Source organism: Eumetopias jubatus, unplaced genomic scaffold, assembly GCF_037043125.1.
Source record: "Eumetopias jubatus isolate StellerSeaLion01/CBP00866 unplaced genomic scaffold, mEumJub1_p1.0 scaffold_7, whole genome shotgun sequence".
NCBI classification, from domain to species: Eukaryota; Metazoa; Chordata; class Mammalia; order Carnivora; family Otariidae; genus Eumetopias; species Eumetopias jubatus.
This window is the reverse complement of record NW_028274813.1, coordinates 47,269,091-47,287,567: the sequence shown is the minus strand read 5'-3', so window position 1 is coordinate 47,287,567 and position 18,477 is coordinate 47,269,091. Positions and strand designations below refer to the sequence as shown.

At 42.6% G+C, this 18,477-nt stretch overlaps 1 non-coding gene across 1 annotated transcript; it reads left to right on the top strand.

The window, feature by feature from the left end:
* Positions 1–9,747: 9,747 nt before the first annotated feature.
* On the top strand, positions 9,748–9,849 carry LOC148163882 (U6 spliceosomal RNA). The gene has a single exon (XR_015768652.1). It is a non-coding gene; the product is annotated as a U6 spliceosomal RNA (small nuclear RNA).
* Positions 9,850–18,477: the final 8,628 nt, after the last annotated feature.

The window sequence follows — 18,477 nt, the reverse complement described above, 5'->3', positions numbered from 1 at the left end:
CACCTGTATGTCCCTTCTTTCGTCCCTCATTTCTGGAGCCCAGCCCCTTCTGGTTTTGTGGCTAGAAGGAAAGAAAAGCAAAGATTGGGCCTCAGTGGTGAGGTGACTGTAGCTGGCATTGAGAGGGCTCCTCTCTTGGCTGCCACAGCGTCTCCTGGGATTGGCCACAGCATTGCTAACCACTGAGCACCTTGAGGGCCTCCTCTTCCTCCCCAGCACTGGGCACTGATATGTATTGGAAAAAAATGGCCATTCGCAGGCAGATGTGGAGGCCTACCTTTACTCTCAAAATTAGGAGTGCCCAGTTCAGTTCAGCTCTGACAAATACAGTGGGTGCTGGTGCAAAGGGGATTTCTGCTAGACTTTTTCAAAGTGTCCCTATAGGACCATCTGCATCAGAATCACCTGAAGAACGTCCTGATTCTGGGGCCCTGGGACTCTGCATTTTAACAAGCTCCCCACGTTTCTCTGAACTAGCGCAATACCCTGACCCACTCCTTGTTGAGATCAGTCTTGGTTAAAAGTTTAGTTCTTGGGCACCTGCGTGGCTCAGTGGGTTAAGCGTCTGCCTTCAGATCAGGTCATGATCCCAGCGTCCTGGGATGGAGCCCCGCATCGGGCTCCCTGCAGGAAGCCTGCTTCTCCCTCTGCCTGCCGCTCCCCCTGCTAGTGCTCTCTCTCTCTCTGGCAAATAAATGAATAAAATCTTAAAAAAAAAAAAAGTTCGGTTCCAATAACTAAAACAGGCTGGATATTCTGATTGCCTGGGAAGAGAGGAGCAATCCCTGTCCACTGGCATATTAGGTGGCTGCTACCTCTTTTGAGAAAATGTCATGTAAATTACTCATCGGAGAATACTGAGAAACTGATTCCTTTGGCAGTTCTTCAGATCTCCCAGATCCACAATTCTGTCACATACTAAACACCTACTGCAGATACCCTATGCCAGGTCTTTCTCTGTAATGGCTGCTTTGGCTTTACAACGTAAAATCTGGCTGGCAGAGGCAGGGGCAAAAGTTCTTATGTTCCAAGAAAACTGGTACTCATTTAATCAATGTTCTCAGCTACTTCCTGAATCTGTATTTTTAAGCTAAGGAGCTATCTATCTATTTAAGCTAAGCTATCTATCATTAGGAGTTTTTCTAATGACCCGGAGTCAGGTCTGGGTATCAGTCAGTTCAACAAGAGCTTAGTCTTTGACCTGTGCTCAAGCGTATGTGAAGTTCTATGTTACTATTACCTGCCTTCCTCATTTACTCATGTCTGGGCTCTGGCATTTCCCCACCTGATGCCTCCCTCTCCTCTTCAGGTTGGAAGCAAGCAGTTTAAGCTTTCTCAGCTCCCATAATGGAGAGAGCTTAGGCTGACGGAGCACGAACCTGCTGTGGGATATCAGAGAAGTGACACCACCTCTCTGAGCCTCAGTGGCTTTATTTGTGTACATGAGAAGAATAATCCTTATCTTGCCGGGAGTAAATCCAATAATGAATGTTAAGTATCCTGCCTCATATCTGGCCCAGGGAAGGTGCTCAGTATGTGATATAATGTCACGGTCATCCTGTCTGGGCTCTTAGACTCCCTCCCCCACCTGTCTCTGCCCGCTCACCTAACCCTGGATGCAGCCAGTACCCAAGCACGATCTAGCTGGGCAGAGGGGGTGGGGGGATCATTCTCAAGGCACTTTGTCACCCTAGCACATTCTTCAAAATTCATCCCCCCTCTCAACAATTTTTAAGATAAACCGTTAATAAAAGCAGGTTTTAAGACTATGATGACAGGAAGACAAAGGAAGCAATATGAGATGCAAAATATGTGGGTACTACTTTTTTCCTAATCTGTTTTCTCTCATCAGCCAATAGCAGAGTTTTCATACGTACCCTGAGTCCCTGACCTTCCGATTCAACCATGGTGGTGTCCCGACCCCCGATCCTAGAACCTTGTTATGCCTCTTTTTCTTAGATTGTGTTACAAGATGGAAATAGAGCCTTACCTCACACTCCTCATTCAGTCCCTTCATTCAGTGGTCTGAATTCAGTTCTGATAATGAAGCTCTCACGTTGGTCCCAAGTTCCAAGGTACTCTATCCCGCTCCTGTTCTCATAATCCAGATCTTAGCTCTGCCTTTGTCCCATTTCTGAGTGCTGGTTCTGGGATATACCTTGGTCTCCTTCCACCACTCAGACCTGCCTATCTCTGACTAACCCTTTGCCCAGGAGGCAGGGCCTCTGTTCTCCATCTTTTTAAAAAACTGTGTAATTTTGAGAGAGAGAGAGCATGTGCATGCGGGTGCATGCATGCCCATGGGCTTACTTGAGGTGGTGAGACAGAGGAAGAGGGAGAAAAGCAGACCCTGCTCAGCTGATGCTGGGCTGCATCTCACAACCCTGAGATCATGACCTGAGCCAAAATCGAGAGTCAGATGCTAAACCCTGAGCCACTCAGGTGCCCCCTCTCCATCTTTTGATGCACCACTGCCTGACTGCCTGAATTTGAACATATCTGCTGCCCAAATTCCCTATGGCTGGGCCCCACCTACCTGTTGAGCCCCCACTTCTAGAATAACAGGTGCCCCCATCTGTTGGAACCCTGTTTGGAGGTATTCATGCTCCCTGGACACAGGGTCTTGGTCAGACAGAATCTCCACTATCACTTGGGCCTACTTCCCACCACCTGGGTCTTGACCTTAATAGCAAATCTGCTCCTCCTTACTGCATGGTCTTCAGTGTTCAGTTCTAGTCAGAACACCAACTGCTTGAAATAGGCAGCCAATGACACAGAGAGATCGTTGTCAGGAGACAGAGCAGCTGAGTTCCTACTGATGTTTCCAAGGAGACCCATCCCCTGGCTACTCAAGTAGCTGTGTTAAAGAAAACCATCAGGGAGTCTGAATTTTTTTTTTAAGATTTTATTTATTTATTTGACAGAGAGAGATAGCGAGAGCAGGAACACAAGCAGGGGGAGTGGGAGAGGGAGAAGCACGCTTCCCGTGGAGCAGGGAGCCCGATGCGGGGCTCAATCCCAGGACCCTGGAATCAATGACCTGAGCCGAAGGCAGACGCTTAACAACTGAGCCACCCAGGTGCCCCCAGGGAGGCTGAATTTTTACCATTAAATAGCATAAAATCTCTTTACTGAGAGCCTAGGCAGCAAAGTTTGAGGAAAAGCCAATTGCTAATACAAACTGAATGTGAGATGCTTTAGACCAGCACAGTTTTAAGCATCAGGAGGCTGAGATGCTGCAAAGTGGTGACTGTTGCTATGCAAAGGACTCATGGGTGACACTTTGTAACCCTCTGGGAGGTCACTGTTCTGATCACCACTCTTAAACATCAGGGCAGGTTGGCTGCTGTGCAACTCAACTTCATCTCCTAGCCCTGAGCCAGGCTGTACTGGGGAGAGGGGAAGGTGCTCACATCCGGGAGAATATGGAAGTTTCTCCTCCTGCCAAAGGTTTGACCACTGGTCAAAGTTGTGCCATGGATTCCCTCCTGTAAGGACTAAACTCAGCTATTATGCATCCCAAGATACCCTTTTAAAAAAGCAAAACATGTTCCACTTGAGTTGAATAATAGATTCTCCATTTGTAGGGACTGGATTTTAGGTTAATTCTTTGCTATCCAGGCAATTAGACACAGGGCCCATTTACACTGGGGATCCGTAGGAAGAAAGAGTGTAGGCATGCACTGATTCAAGTGTCCACTCAGGAATACAGTTCAGGAATAGAAGACATCAGAGATGGGAAGGGAGCAGGTCAATCAGAAGCCAACGCAGAAACAAACTGGAGCCTCCAGATGCCTTCAAGAAGAAGCAGAGGGAGGGTGTGTGTGTGTGTGTGTGTGTGTGTGTGTATGTGTGTGTGTGTGTGTGTGTGTCTTTGAGAATGAGGTGAAATACTAACTTTCATTTGTCTATATTCATAACTCTTTAGATCCTTGTCATCTTGAGTGTGTAAAAAAATGAGAAACTGCTTGTGTTTCCCTAAATACAGACAAAATGGACGTATTCTTAGTCTCAGATAAATATGAAAAGCTATGAGCTTAGAACTTCATGTGTTTATTTTTTGATGGCACTTAGAATAAAATGTTCCAAATTTAACATTTAAAAGGGAACAAACTAACCCATTATGCAAATGGTATTATGGGATGGAGGGTCCCTGGGCAAAGGAAGATAGATGTATTTATAATTGCATTTTAATCTTCTCCACTGGAAACAATTCCTTGTCTGTTTTAACTTGATGCCAGTCTGAACTGAGAGATGTTGACTTAAATTTAGAACTTGGTCGAGATGGCTATCAATTGCCTTAACTATAAAGGATCTTGCAATTTTGCCTCCAAATTGTAACGTCATTTATAATTCCCTTTGTCATTACAGATAGATGTTGTGTTATAAAAGACTGAATGATGGGCTTTGTTGCATACTTTAATTATTATTTTTGTCATGAAAAATGCCTAAAATTTGAAACTGGAAATAACAGGGACGATTAAGGAAACCATCTGTAACTGATGTACTCCTCCCTCTAAATTACATTTTCCAATGGTTTATTTATAAAAGTTGACCAGTCCAGTTTGACTGTTTCCATACGTATAAGACTATGTCTCTCCCTTGAGGAGTTTGCTGTCAGTCATTCTAACAACATTAATGAGTTTTCCAATCCAGACCAGCTGGAATCAAAGCTCTAAAGTACTTTATTCCGAGCAAAGACTATACCACTTGTCACATAGATATAAAAATTCTTAATGAAGCATTAATAAAGAGAGTGTTTATCTTTCATATAGCTATTATAGAGGCCAATAAGAATGCAGAAATATAGCTGTTGGAGAAAGAGAGATTAAATTGTATTTTTCTTGGTCATAGCTCTCAGCTGTTGGCAGGGAAGATAGAATCTCAAATTTTGTCCAATGACCCAGCCTCAGTCCTTGAATTTTCCTTCCTTTAGACCCAATTACAAAGCCTACAATTACAACATTGTCACTGAGACAGAGGCAAACACACTTTACCTTCTGCAAAGCAATGGCCTGAAAAGGTAATCCTGTTACAGCAGTAATGTCCACCCACAGCCATGCTTGCCATTGAAGATCATTCTCCAAATGCAAGCTAGTTTTCCAGTATGTCCTGATGGGATAGCTCACAGATAACACTGCCTCACTTTGTTCCTTAGAGGGTTGAACAGAGGTGATGAATAGCTCCATGGTCCTTCCTCCCAAGTTCCTGTCTACACCTATCAAGTGCCATTATCCCTCCAAGCATACCAAGGTAATGAAATTTCTGAATAGATGTGCCTCAGTTGAGGCAATCCTCTAGGACAAGTAGAACATAAAAACAATTAAGTTTCATCTGTATAAAAGAAAAAAAATCCTCTTGGCATGTTCCAACTAACCTTATAAAATAGGGTTTTATAGGTATAGAAGAAAGAACTTGAGGGTTCACAGAGTCATGATTTCCAAGGGGCTCATTCCTATGGAATTAAGTGAAGTTTCGTATCAAAGCTTTGTTTTAAAAATGGAGTTTTCTTTAATACTGTTCAGAGTGTACCATAAAGATACACATAGTAAGGATAATTTATCTCCTGTCATGACACAAAAAAGTGATATTATTTGAAAATCAAGAGGAAAAGAGAAATGTAGACTTAGATATACCATCCATGGCACCCCATCAAGTAAGGGGGTCATCCTCCAAAGGCAGCAAAAAAGAATATTAAAATCCAACTAGTCTGCTTTGCTATTAAGTAGCTATAAAATCTTGGGCAAGACACTTTGATTCTCTGAACCTCACTTCTAACTCTATATAATGGGAACATGTACTAATACTAACATCCCTTATGGCTCCCTGCCCGGAGTATTGTAAGGATCCAATAAGAAAATGTATATGAGCCTATTTTATAAACTGTACTAAATATTGTGTGTTATAGTGGTAGTCAGTTTTCTTAGTATTAAAAATCTTATCTCTGATATAATCTAAGAAGAAACTAATTTCCTTGTGACTCTTCTCATTTCTGAGGTCCCATGTATTTTCTCCTGCTTTGGGAAATTTTAACCACTAGGAATCAAAATGATAGAAGCCCCACTCTGAGTGTTAACTGACTTCCTAGGTAGGCTGTTACTGGGAGATCTGGATTATTTTATTGCTTCCATAGCATGGTTTCCCTTTGAGTGGCCATAGCTATTTGGTTATAGCTTTCCCATTATAGAAAACACATTCTAGAAAACATGGGAAACTAAGGCAAGGCAGCTTTCTCTGACACTTCATTCATGCATGCTTGTGTGCGATCATTCATACATTAACTACATTAATAAATACCTGTGTGCCGAGCACTGAGCACAGGAGAATAAATAAGATTCCTATCCTCAAGATGGCTCATTCTTTCCTAAGAATAAACTCAAAGATTTGATACATGGTACACTAGCTATTTCTTGCTTTTCTGACACAATGCTTGGCATATGGTACATTTTAACAAATATTTCCTAAAAGAAGTGAATGAAACACAGACCAGTAGTTTTCTTAGAAGAAAACCCTCTTTGGGTTCCGATTTTGAAAGCCAAGGAGAGGCTTGAGTTTTCTAAGTCAATATACCAGAGATTTCTACTCCTGAAATCTAGAACAGACTCAACTTTTAAATTACTTTTCCAGTGCAACAAGAAGGTCATGGTGACCCTTACACTGCAATGAAATAGTGTTTGTACTCTCTGCTGACTCATTCTGTGAAATGAAGAGGACTTTTTGAGGAGAAGTATTGGGAAGAAAGGAAAGGAATGAAGATGGTCACTGAGCAGAAACTCCTGGTCCACAGAATTTGGAGAGATACACCATTGGTGCATCTTATGCTCAATAATCCCTGGCCCCTTTGCCACGGATACATTATCAGTCGCTGTGGAATAGCAACATGATTTCCCTTGGCACTACGTTTTAAGAGATATTCACTATATTCATTAGCAAAGTTTACTTGTAAACAGATGTGCCTACCATGTTCTAAGGAACGGTATTGTCAAAAATTTCTGCTCTTTGAAAGACAGCATTAAGAAAATGAAAAGGCAAAGCACAAAATGGGAAAAAATACAATACATATGTCTGTCAAAGGATTTGTCTTCAGATGTATGAAGAAGTTTTATCACTAAATAATAAAAAAGACAACCTAATTTAAAAGGGGGCAAGAGATTTGACGTAATACTTCATCAAAGAAATATATGAATGGCCACGAGACACATTTATAACATTTTAACCTCTTTGGTCATTGGGGAAATACAAATTATGTGCCACAATGAAATACCACCATACACCACTGGAGTGACTGAAATTGGATAAGATGTGGAGCAAGCGCCCTCATACATGGTTGATGGGAATGTAAAATGGTGCAACCACTTCAGAAAAGAGGCAGTTTCTTCTACGGTTAATCAAATGTACCCTATGACCCAACAACCCCACTCTTTTACTCAATATAAATGAAAATATATATCTGCACAAATATTTATATGTGAATGTTCACAGCAGCTTGATTCTTAACAACCAAAAACTAGAAACAACCCAAATGTCCACCAAGAGGTCAATGAATACACAAAGTGTACTATATCCATAAATGGAATTAAATCCAGCATTTAAAAGGAATGGACTATTCATTTATGCAACAACATGGATAGGTCTCAAAAATATTAGGTTGATCAAAAAAAATATTGACACAAAAAATACACACTTTATAATGCCAAAAGAGATCTATCTAATCTATAGTAACAGAGAGGAGATCAGTGGTTGTCTGGGGCTGGGAGTGAGGAGGATGTTATTACAGAGAGTTGAGGGAACTTTTTGAGGTAATGCAAATTTTCTATATCCTGACTGGAGGTAGTCCCACAGACACGTACTTCTGATGAAACTGTATGCTAATATAGTTGCATTTTACTGTATGTAAGCTAGAGGACTATAAGCTTGATTTTAAAAACTGACATTATGAAAGGACATTCATAAATGTACTAAAGTAGAACTATGAGGCACAGTATTTATATAATGTACAAGTCATAGTAAAGTGAGTACCTTTACTATAATAGAATGTAAGAGCTAAAATAAGATTGGAGTGTATAATTTGAAGGAAGTGTTACTTGAATGTTCTTTTAATAATCATACTGATATGCCTCGGAGATGAAACACAGTGCATTTGAATCTTCGGGGAACATTTACGTACGTATGTATTTTATCTTCCAATAGAGAGTATATAGCCTTAAAAACAAGGACTGCTGTCATTTTTCCTTAAATTTAGAAAAGAATCTGGAAGAGAAACACTGATTTATTGATAGAGGTGGGCAGGTTAAGAAACTTAAATTCAAACCCCCCAGCCAACAAGTAGGTCTGACGCTCAGCCAAAAGGAGAAGGAGGAAGAGGTAAAAAGAGTCTCGCAGGGGCCAACTGTTTTGGGAAATTATAAATTTTCACTAAAGAGATGCCGTGATATGATGGTTAAGTCTGCCAGGGATGCCAAGTTCAATGAATTGCCTTGTGTACTTTGTAGACACAAATTCCGGGGTTGGCCCCATCTATTCCTTTTCTTTCCCCTGGAATATATCTTAGGTCTAAGTCTCACATCTCTTCTCTAGAAAACACTGAGACTCCTTCACTCGGGGACAAACTAGTCCAAGATAGAGCCCCTTGACTTACCCACCTTCCTTCCTGGGCTCCTGGCACATAGGAAGCTTAATATATATTGTGAAATGAAACAATCAGTTCTAAAATTCTTTTTCTCTACTTTCCTTTAACTCACCAAGATCAGTCTGTGAAGAGTAGAAGTGATATTTATTTACCATAAATGCTAATCTCTGGACAAATCATATTTTTGGTCCCATCTGGTTTAAGCCCATTTATGTATGTAGACTTTTCTCAGAGTGGTGCAAAGAACTCACTTAACATGCAGTTGGAACTGTGGAGTGTAGAATGAATGCTTTTAGCTGTAGTAGTCATTTTCAATGTACTAGGATTAAAGGTCAATTAAACGACTCATCTGTGGAAATATAAAGTGAAAAGACGAGATTCTTAATTTAGCTCTTCCTTAGATTTGTTCTTCAGCAGAATTTTAAAAGTGGCTTAAACACACCTCAGACAGATTTATCCGAGACCACTCATCAAATCAAAAATGGATACATATATAAAATGTCTTATTTCTAAATGCCAGAAAATAATCTTGTCCTAACCTCAAAATTTTAGGTTCTGAGTGACATGCAAACAGTATCATTTTTAGTTACAAATTTTACATGTAGCTATTTTTATGTGAAGACATAAATTCAGAGAGCAGGGATGGGGTAAAAGCACAAAATGGTGAGCAATTTAAACGTAGCCTCTGCAGACGTGATTTCTGTTTTTCAATTAGCTTTGTCATTTAGGTTTCTGGAATTCATATTGCCGTTATAAAATCCTGTGGCACTGTGTTTTGGGAGTAGTAGCACCATAATGAGAATGCCTGTTCTCCCTTCTATGTTTTTAGAAAGTGCTCTAGGACATGGAGCATGAATTTAAAATCCAGCCACATGTATCCGCACCTCAGCATCCTCCTAAAATCATAGGTTTGACAAATTTGCACAAGTGTGCCCCTTCGGGGATTGCTGCCCTTCCCTCTGGATTGAAAATACTTTCTGTGCCAGAAATTTCTCCAGCAACTAGAGAAAATTAGATTTGGCCTGAAGGACTCAGACCGAAAAGAAATCCTGCTGTGGGCAAAGTTAAAATATAGTAGAAACTGAAAACGCAACACATAATATAAAATTTTCTGCACAATATTTCAGCAGCACGTGTGCCCAGATTGGAACTATACGGGAAGATTAGTATGGCACCTGTGCACAGATGACATGCAAATTCTTGTATGCTTCTCATTTTACAAAAATGTAAGTTGTAGATGTGATCTGTGTAGGAAAAAACTATACAGAAATATAACACAATGTAAACAGTAATTATCTTGGGGAATTAGGACTACACTTTTGAAACCTCCCTGTATTTTAAAAAATTTTCTGCCGTAGCGGTGTAAAAATTCATAATCAGAAAAAATAAAATAAGCATTTAAACACAAAATGATATGTTCATTCAAGCTATTTGACTACCTAAATATATTTATTTATTTTTAAAGATTTATTTATTTATTTCAGAGAGAGAGAGGAGAGAGCATGAGCGGGGGGATCAGAGGGAGAGAGAGAATCCCAAGCAGCCTCCATGCTGAGTGCGGAGCCTATTGTGGGGCTCAACCTCATGACCCTGAGATCATGACCCGAGCCCAAACCAAGAGTTAGACGCTTAACAGACTGCGTCACCCAGGTGCCCCAACTTCCTAAATTAAAAAGCAGAGTTGACAAAAAGTGAATTTAAAAAATTTCTTCTACCAGGCGCCTGGGTGGCTCAGTCTGTTAAACATCTGCTCAGGTCATGATCCCAAGAGTCCTGCGATCGAGTCCCACATCATCGAGCTCCCTGCTCAGCGGGAGTCTGCTCCTTCCTCTCCCTGTGCCCCTTCCCTGACTTGTGCCCTCTCTCGCTCACTCTCTCTCTCAAATAAATAAATAAAATCTTAAAAAAAATAAAAATAAATTTTTTTTTTTTTACCTTAAGTACCTTAGAGAAATGACTTTCTGGTTTTTTTTTCTTTCATTTTAATTCCGGTATAGTTAACAGAGTGTTACATTAGCTTCATGTGTACAATATAATGATACAACAGGTGAAAAGATGCTCTACATCACTCATCATCAGGGAAGTGCAAATCAAAACTACAATGAGAGATCACCTTACACCTGTCAGAATGGCTAAAATCAAAAACACAACCACAAATGTTGATGAAGATGTGGAGAAAGAGGAACCCCCCTCGTGCACCATTGGTGGGAATATAAGCTGGGGCAGCCACCGTGGAAAATAGCATGGAAGTTACTGTCAGGCTTGTTTTTTTTTTTAATGTTTTATTTATTTATTTATTTAAATTCAGTTAATTAACATATAGTGTATTATTTGTTTCAGAGATAGACTTCAGTGATTCATCAGTTGTATGAGCACCCAGTGCTCATTACATCATGTGCCCTCCTCAGGCTTGTTTTTAGAGTCTTCTCTCTTCACATGATGTTACACTTCTTGCTGCTTAATTTTAAGCCCCAAAATGTATCATCCTGGTGGACCTTCCTTCCTTCTGCCCCCTCCTTTTGTGCTCCTTGCATCACAATCACCGACCTCACTACTTTCAGCCCATCTTACACTTCTTCTGGAGTATGGCACACATTCACACACCCTCCCATACACTCGCTTTAAAGGGAAAGTCATAAAATAGAAAAGATTTATTATTTTTGTTCTTTTTTTAAAAAAGATCTTATCCATTTATTTGAGAGAGAGAGAGAGCACACGAAGGGGAAGAGAGGGGCAGAGGGACAACTAGACTCCCCACTGAGCAGGAAGCACGATCCAACGCTGCGCTCAGTCCCAGGACCCTGGGACCGTGACCTGAGCCGAAGGCAGATGCTTGACCGACTGAGCCACCCAGGCGCCCCTATATTTGTTCTTTTAAGAGAAGATCACATGCATCACTTGAGAGGTTCTCTGACAGGCACAGATTCTGCCTTCAGGAAGTTGAGTCTTTTCGAAGACGGTTGAGTAAATACAAAAGTGCAAGTGGATGTTACAAGCACCATGGGAGGGGTGAGCTCACAGTCCTGTGGAGGACACACGAGGGGTCAAGAAGAAAGCGGAGGAGGAGACGTCTTTTCTGAGACCTGCAGGACAGGAGCAGTAAGCTGGGTCTTTTGCACAAGCATGAGTGGTAAGCCATACTTTGATCTTACCCCAGCCCCGTCCCTGCTCGTAATAGGGACTGTCTTCTATAGGCTGAAATTGATAAATAGTGGTCTATAAACCGGACAAAGAGACACACTAGAGAATGAGTACTTTGCATTCAAGCAGTGATTTTCTTCAAAAGGCGGAGCAGTCACTGTGCCTTGCTTGTCGCCCTCACTCTTATCCCTAAATGCACAGGACTTCCAACTGCCAGCACTTCTTTATTTGAAGACTTCCTCTAGTGTCTGGAGCCTACTTTGTCCCACATGACATAGGCAAGAAATGTCAGGGAATGAATGTCCTCCAGAAGCCAGTAGGAACTGGGGCACAAAGACCGCAGCTCCCTTGCTCCTTGCAGGGATGCCTCTGAGATGTGTGTTTCCCAGAAATAAGCTCCGGTCGCCCACAATGATAACTGCCTTTCCTTCCCTGTCACCTTATGGTGCTTTCTTCATCTTCTGAATAGGCCTCTCTATAAACCTCAGATCTTTGCCCCAGCAACCATGTCTGAGGGAACCCAAATAAAGATTCACGAACAAAGCACATTTGCAAACAAACACAGCATCACTTCTTATATTGTCCCTACACTCCCTTCACTCTTCATCTGTGTACTTTCCTTCTGTATGCATGGCTCTCCCACAGCACCCAGCTCACCACTGGCTTGCTGCTCTGCCTCTTTGCGTTGTAAGGGTTTTGAGAACATGGATTATGTCTCTCGTCTCTGTATTTCCAGGGCCTCCATAGAGACTTGCTAAATGGATTTCCTGTGAACTTTGCAATCCTTGTCCAGGGAAGATGTCTTGCCTCGGGATATTTTACAAAATGCCTGGCAAGAGAGGCAAGGCGAATAAATCTGGAGAATGTTCTGGAAGAGAAGCAACCTTGAAAACTTTTCCCCAGTAAAACTTAACCCCTGTCCATGGGTAAAGCACACGCATTACTGTGCTTCACCTTCCCTGTCTCTAAAGTGAGGATTAAGTAACACTTGCCATGATTGAGTGTCAGAAAAGTGCTTCGAGGCTTCAGTGAGGCTCTTACAATTAAAATAGTAGCCACTGTTCCATCATTTAAATAATCTGCATTAATCATCACAGAGAAGTATTTTTATATTCACTGAACATCTTTCATCTGAGAACATCATCATGGTTTATAAACATTAACTCAGTATATTCCTCATGACAACATGCAGACTGGTCCTTTAGATGAATTGATAAACCAGGGCCTGAAATAGCTAAACAGCTTGTTCCAAGACATCCAGAGTCAGGGCAAGAAACAGGTCACTAGTAGGAGAGTTAGTAATCAAGAGATAGCCCTATGTAAATATTTGGGTAAATGAGGCAAGGAGATCAGATAGGCAGACCCTTAAGGAAAGTAGCTCTCTTTTTTCTCTGCAGCCTACAGAAGATGGGGTATCTAGAAAAATCTCCACGGAATAACAGGTTTCATGAATTATGAAAACCCTACAAAATATTTAGCAGTTGCTTTGTGCTGAGCAGCTACTCTCTGTGCATTCCAAAGATGCCCATTCAGATGTCCCTATGTATTTCATGCTCCTGACAATAAAGAAAACTGTACCTCCCAGCCAGATAAAGGGGGAGGGCCGCTGTACCTTTAGAGAAGACAGATGGGTGAGGCATACATTAAAGCGGCTTCCATTACAGTAAAATATGATCCCTCTCTCTCAGCATCTGTTCTGCAAATGGCGCAGGAACCTTTCATCAAGACTCGGGGGCAGGCCCACTCGTCAGCAGTTGCCAGGCCCTCTAGCTTATGCCCTGGTATTGGCAGGTGAATTCCCACTTGGGCCAGCAGAGCACCAGCCAAGAGGTGTGAGTGCCTTTGTGGCTTCCAGACACCAGTGTTGTCTCTCCCCAGCTGGTCCCCAGAAAGCATCAAAGTCACATTCTTGATACCATGATGCAATACACAAAGCACTAGGAGTACCAGAAACTGGCAGAATCTCAGCTCCGGCTGCTGTGTGGCTTTGGGAAAATCACTTTATCTTTCTGTTTCTCAGGCCCTCAGCTAAGATGAGGAGTTTTAGCCGGATCTGTAACTTTCCATCTGTACCACAAACCCCCTGCATTTCAGATTTCTCAAAAGCCACTAAGAAGGGCTCAAAAGGCAGAGCACCAAGGCCCCCAACCTAGCTACAACCAGATGCCTCACTTTTTTTTACTCTTTTATATAGTGAGTGTCTGTGTAAGATTGCATTTGGAACAAAAGGGAAAAAAGAAGGCCGCTTCTTGCTCCAAAAGAATTTTAAAAAGTTTGAAAATCACTGGTCCCGGTATCTGCTTGTCCTAACTTTGGAAAACATAAAAGAAATCATTTGATAGTTCTGATATACTAGGATTCTTTTCTAGTAGAGCAGAATGGAACTGAATCGTGTCAGCGCAGAGAGACCTGCCAGCAAAGCTAGTCAGTCAGTGGGGGAGCAACCAAGAAGCTTTGCTCAGTCAACACCCTCACGGCTACTGATGTCCACTGGCCAGGAAGGGCTAGGAGAACTTTCCCGGCCAAGGGTGCTGCTTTCTCCACTTTTAACATAGTTGTCAGGGCTCTCCCACTCCACAAGCACCCATACCTCCTCTCAATTCAGAAACTTACTATAACAAGCACAAGTCGTAACAGAAGTAACAGTGTGTCTCATGGGACACGCCGTAGGCCAGCCCACAGATGTCAGAACATGGTGTTTTGTATTTCTCTCCATGCCTTTCCTCTGACTGGGAAAGAAAACGAACACTTCATGCCTGAAAGCACGCTAATTTTGGTACCAAATTCCTTGGGCTTAAATCCTAGATTCTATTCTTGTTATTTGCTTTTTGGCCTTGGACAAGTCACTTAACTTTTCTCTGTTATTTTACAGATCTCTAAAGAAAAGAGTAAAATGACAACAACAATAATAACACCTGTGACAATTAGAGTTAATATGCATTAGTGCACGTAAAGTGCCTTCCATTTAAGAAGCGCTGCAGGGGCACCTAGGGGGCGCAGTCGCTTGAGCAGCTGACTCTTGATTTCAGCTCAGGTCAGGATCTCAGGGTTCTGGGGTCGAGCCTCAGTGGAGCCCCATGTCAGTCCCTGTGCTCAGCGGGGAGTCTGCTTGAGAGTCTCTCTCTCCCTCTCCCCTTACCCCTCCCCTGTGTGCTCTCTCTCTCTCAAATAAATCTTTAAAAAAAAAAAAGTGCTACAGAAGTGTAAAATACAAATGCACACACATACATATATACACATGTACATGTGTGTCATTAAACATGTAACATATAGAGAAAATATATAAAAATATATTTTGTATATAAATATAATTTTGATATTTTAATATATAAATTCTATAAATGTATATAAATTTATATGTATTTATTTACACACACATGCACAAAGAGCTGAGGCATGGGGACCAGGCATTTTACCAATATTGTTACTGTGTATATATCTGTGTATTATATACTCATTAACAATCACTCCACCCTTGTGGGTGAGGAAAAAGAACTGAACCTTCTCTCCAAGCAAGCAGTAGGTGTCTAATTGAGGGTTTGGTTTCCTAGTCGCAGCGTCTCGGCACAGATCACTCTACATGCAGAGACGCACGTCTGAGGCGTCTCACCTGGCACAGGCACCCGGCAGCCATATCTTGTAATGAAGAACCCACGCAGCCAATTTTACTCTTTCCTCTAGCTAAAGTGCACATTTCCTGTGACTGGAACAAGTGCCAGACCACAGGATCTAAGAGAGACTTAACTGCTTATTCCCAGCTTTGCGACAAGATGCCTTGGGTGGGCCACCTGGGTGCAGACAGCCATGCCCGCAGCGAGGTGGGTGCCAGAGTCCCCGCCTACCGGCTCAGGAGAGCCCACTGTTAGGTTTTCAGCAATTTGGTGAGGCAGTTGTTAAACGCAGCCACTCTGAAAAATTAAGTTATGTAAACTTACAGTTGCATAAATCATATTCCAAACAAAGGTAATGAATACTCAACTCATCAGGTTCTAATTATTTCACGATGTATTACTGTTCTGCCTGCTCCCAGGGTGCCGTGCATCTACTGTAGGGGGATGGCGGGCATGCTATACAGCCGTGTGCTACTGCATATCTCTTCCCAACTCCATCTTTGTCTTTCATGGTGTCACACTGCAAGCTTTCATGTTGCTGTGGTGGGAATGTTTACACTGCAGAAACCAGCAAATGCTACAAATCAGGGTTCGGCTTATTGTTTTGTTGATTACATAGGCTTAGTTATGGGAAAATGTTAAACATAGAGATTAAACCTAAAGTGTGTTGCATCTTCCTCAAGATATTTATTGATCTTTCTTACTCTGTAGGGTAGAAGCCTGGCAGATCCCACCTTAACAAAGCGATCAAGGTTAACGACCACCGGCAATAAGATACGTTAACATAATGTACCCCTGATGCTCTTAGTCTGGCCCCAGCTACTTTTCTAGGCATAGGAGCCACCCTTTGCCTTTCTACCCTCTTTGCCAGGGCTAGTCTGCAAGACTCATGGTTGCCTGGACCCACTTTTTCCCTTCTTGCCTTTATGCCTGGCCATCCCTCTACTGCTGTCTGGAGTAACTTCTCCCTTCCTCTCTGCTCCGATGAATCTTGCCCCCTTACCAAGCACATGGTTTTAATTTTTTTCACTCCTACATGAAGCTCTCCATGAAGATACCTGCAGTCCTCATTCCTGCAACTCCTCTATTGTTTTCTATATTATTACTTCCTACAGTACCACTCAGAGATGGCATGATATATTGGACTGCTGGAGTGTGTGTGTGTGTGTGTGTGTGTGTGTGTGTGTGTGTGTGTGTGTGGGGCATCCTCCAACATGACTTCACCCTGCTAACAGCAGAGACCTCTAACTACTTCCTATGCTTCTATAAATCTTTCCAGAACCTTAGTGTATATTCAGTAAATCCTTGTTGACTGCTTTTTAAAAACAAGTGGACACCATAACTGAAGTTACAGATTTTATGACTTTCTTCAACCTTAACCTTTAATCTTTAAGCAAATGTCTCTAGGAAGTTTTTACTTCTGAGTCTTCCAGATAGAAATATCAATATCATTATAGTCCATATTTTCATAGAATCTATCATCCATTGGTTTTAGTATGAAAAACCACAATTAGCCTTCTAACGATGACAGAAGTAAGAAGACAGAGCTCAGCCGTAGGTTATCCCCTGGCCCACCTAACCTCATTTTGTAAATCTTTGTCAACCCAGCGCCTGGCACGCTGCCTGGCTCTTAGGCTCGCAGTAAATGTTGTAAATGTTATTAAGCCCTTTGGGGCTGAAACACTGCTATTAGGTCACTCTGAAGAATGTTCCCCTGGAACAGTTTGGAAATGGTTATCTTTTATGAACACTGTGTCTACCTCTTCCGTATCTGCCGGATGCTTGGGTTACACAGCATGTGCAACTCTCGGCTTTACCTCGGTACAACCCAATGGCAAAGAGAGTACACTTCAGAGGAATCCCAATGTCAAGTGAACAAAGCCAAGCCCTGCTTATGTTTTTGTTGTGCTTCAAAAAGAGCCTGAAGTTCTTTCTGGGAAAAGGCAGGTTGATGGTAGGGAACTGCTCCACTTGAGGGCCTTTGGCAACTATTCAACAGTATTTATAGGATTTATTTCTTAGGGTGGTTTGATTTACAAAAAAAGTTGCCTTTAAAAAAAAAAAGGCTGGATAAAAACAGATTCCACATTACATTTGCATGAGTCGCCCTGAATGGCATAAATGATTTTTCCTGAGGCCAGGAGCTCAGACTCTGAGCAAGACACTGGTATTTTATGGGAGCCTGGTGCGTGGTGAGCAGGGCAGCCTCTCTCGTTTGCACGCAGCCTGACCTCCTCCTGGGTCTCACCAAATGTTGGTGACCTTGGGCCCGTTCACCAAATGAGACACACTGAAATAATCGTCTCCGGGTGCCTGGGTGGCTCAGTTGGTTAAGCGACTGCCTTCGGCTCAGGTCATGATCCTGGAGTCCCGGGATCAAGTCCCACATCGGGCTCCCTGCTCAGCGGGGAGTCTGCTTCTCCCTCTGACCCTCTTCCCCCTCGTGCTTTCTATCTCTCATTCTCTCTCTCTCAAATAAATAAAATCTTAAAAAAAAAAAAAGAAAGAATCGTGTCCGGATATTTTTGTCCAGTTTGTCATACCTACTAATTCCCTCTTTTAAAAAGGAACATCCTCTTGAACTCTGTCAATAAATGTCATGCCCTCCAAATGACATTTCCAGGGCCTTGGGGCCCAGGCTCGCTGCCCTTTCCCAGGACACCATCTTTCTCCTCTACCCTGCGTTGCACAGCACCGCTGGGTCCTGCCTGAAGTCGTGCCTCATGAGCCCTGGTCCCCACGCACTGGCACAACTCCCCTGTTTTCGGTATCCGTTGCAGGCTACTTTCCTCAGGGCCCATCCCTGTATATCTGGCAGTTGAGGGGAGACCAACAGGAGGAAGCGTGAGGAGGAACAGCAGTGTTGGTGCTCCCGGGTGGGTCGGGAGACAACCCGGTTTGCAGACGTGCATGGCCTGCTGCTGTACTTGGGTGAGGCAACTCTGCCAGCTCCTTGCACAACCAGGGAGGCGTGTGAGCGGAGGGTGGGGCACACGGGGAACACACCCCGTTCCCGTCTGCCTGCAGGGATTTGTTCACACAGTTCAGATGGCTGGGGATCAGTTCATTCCAAAGCCTACTAGCTGGGTACTTTTT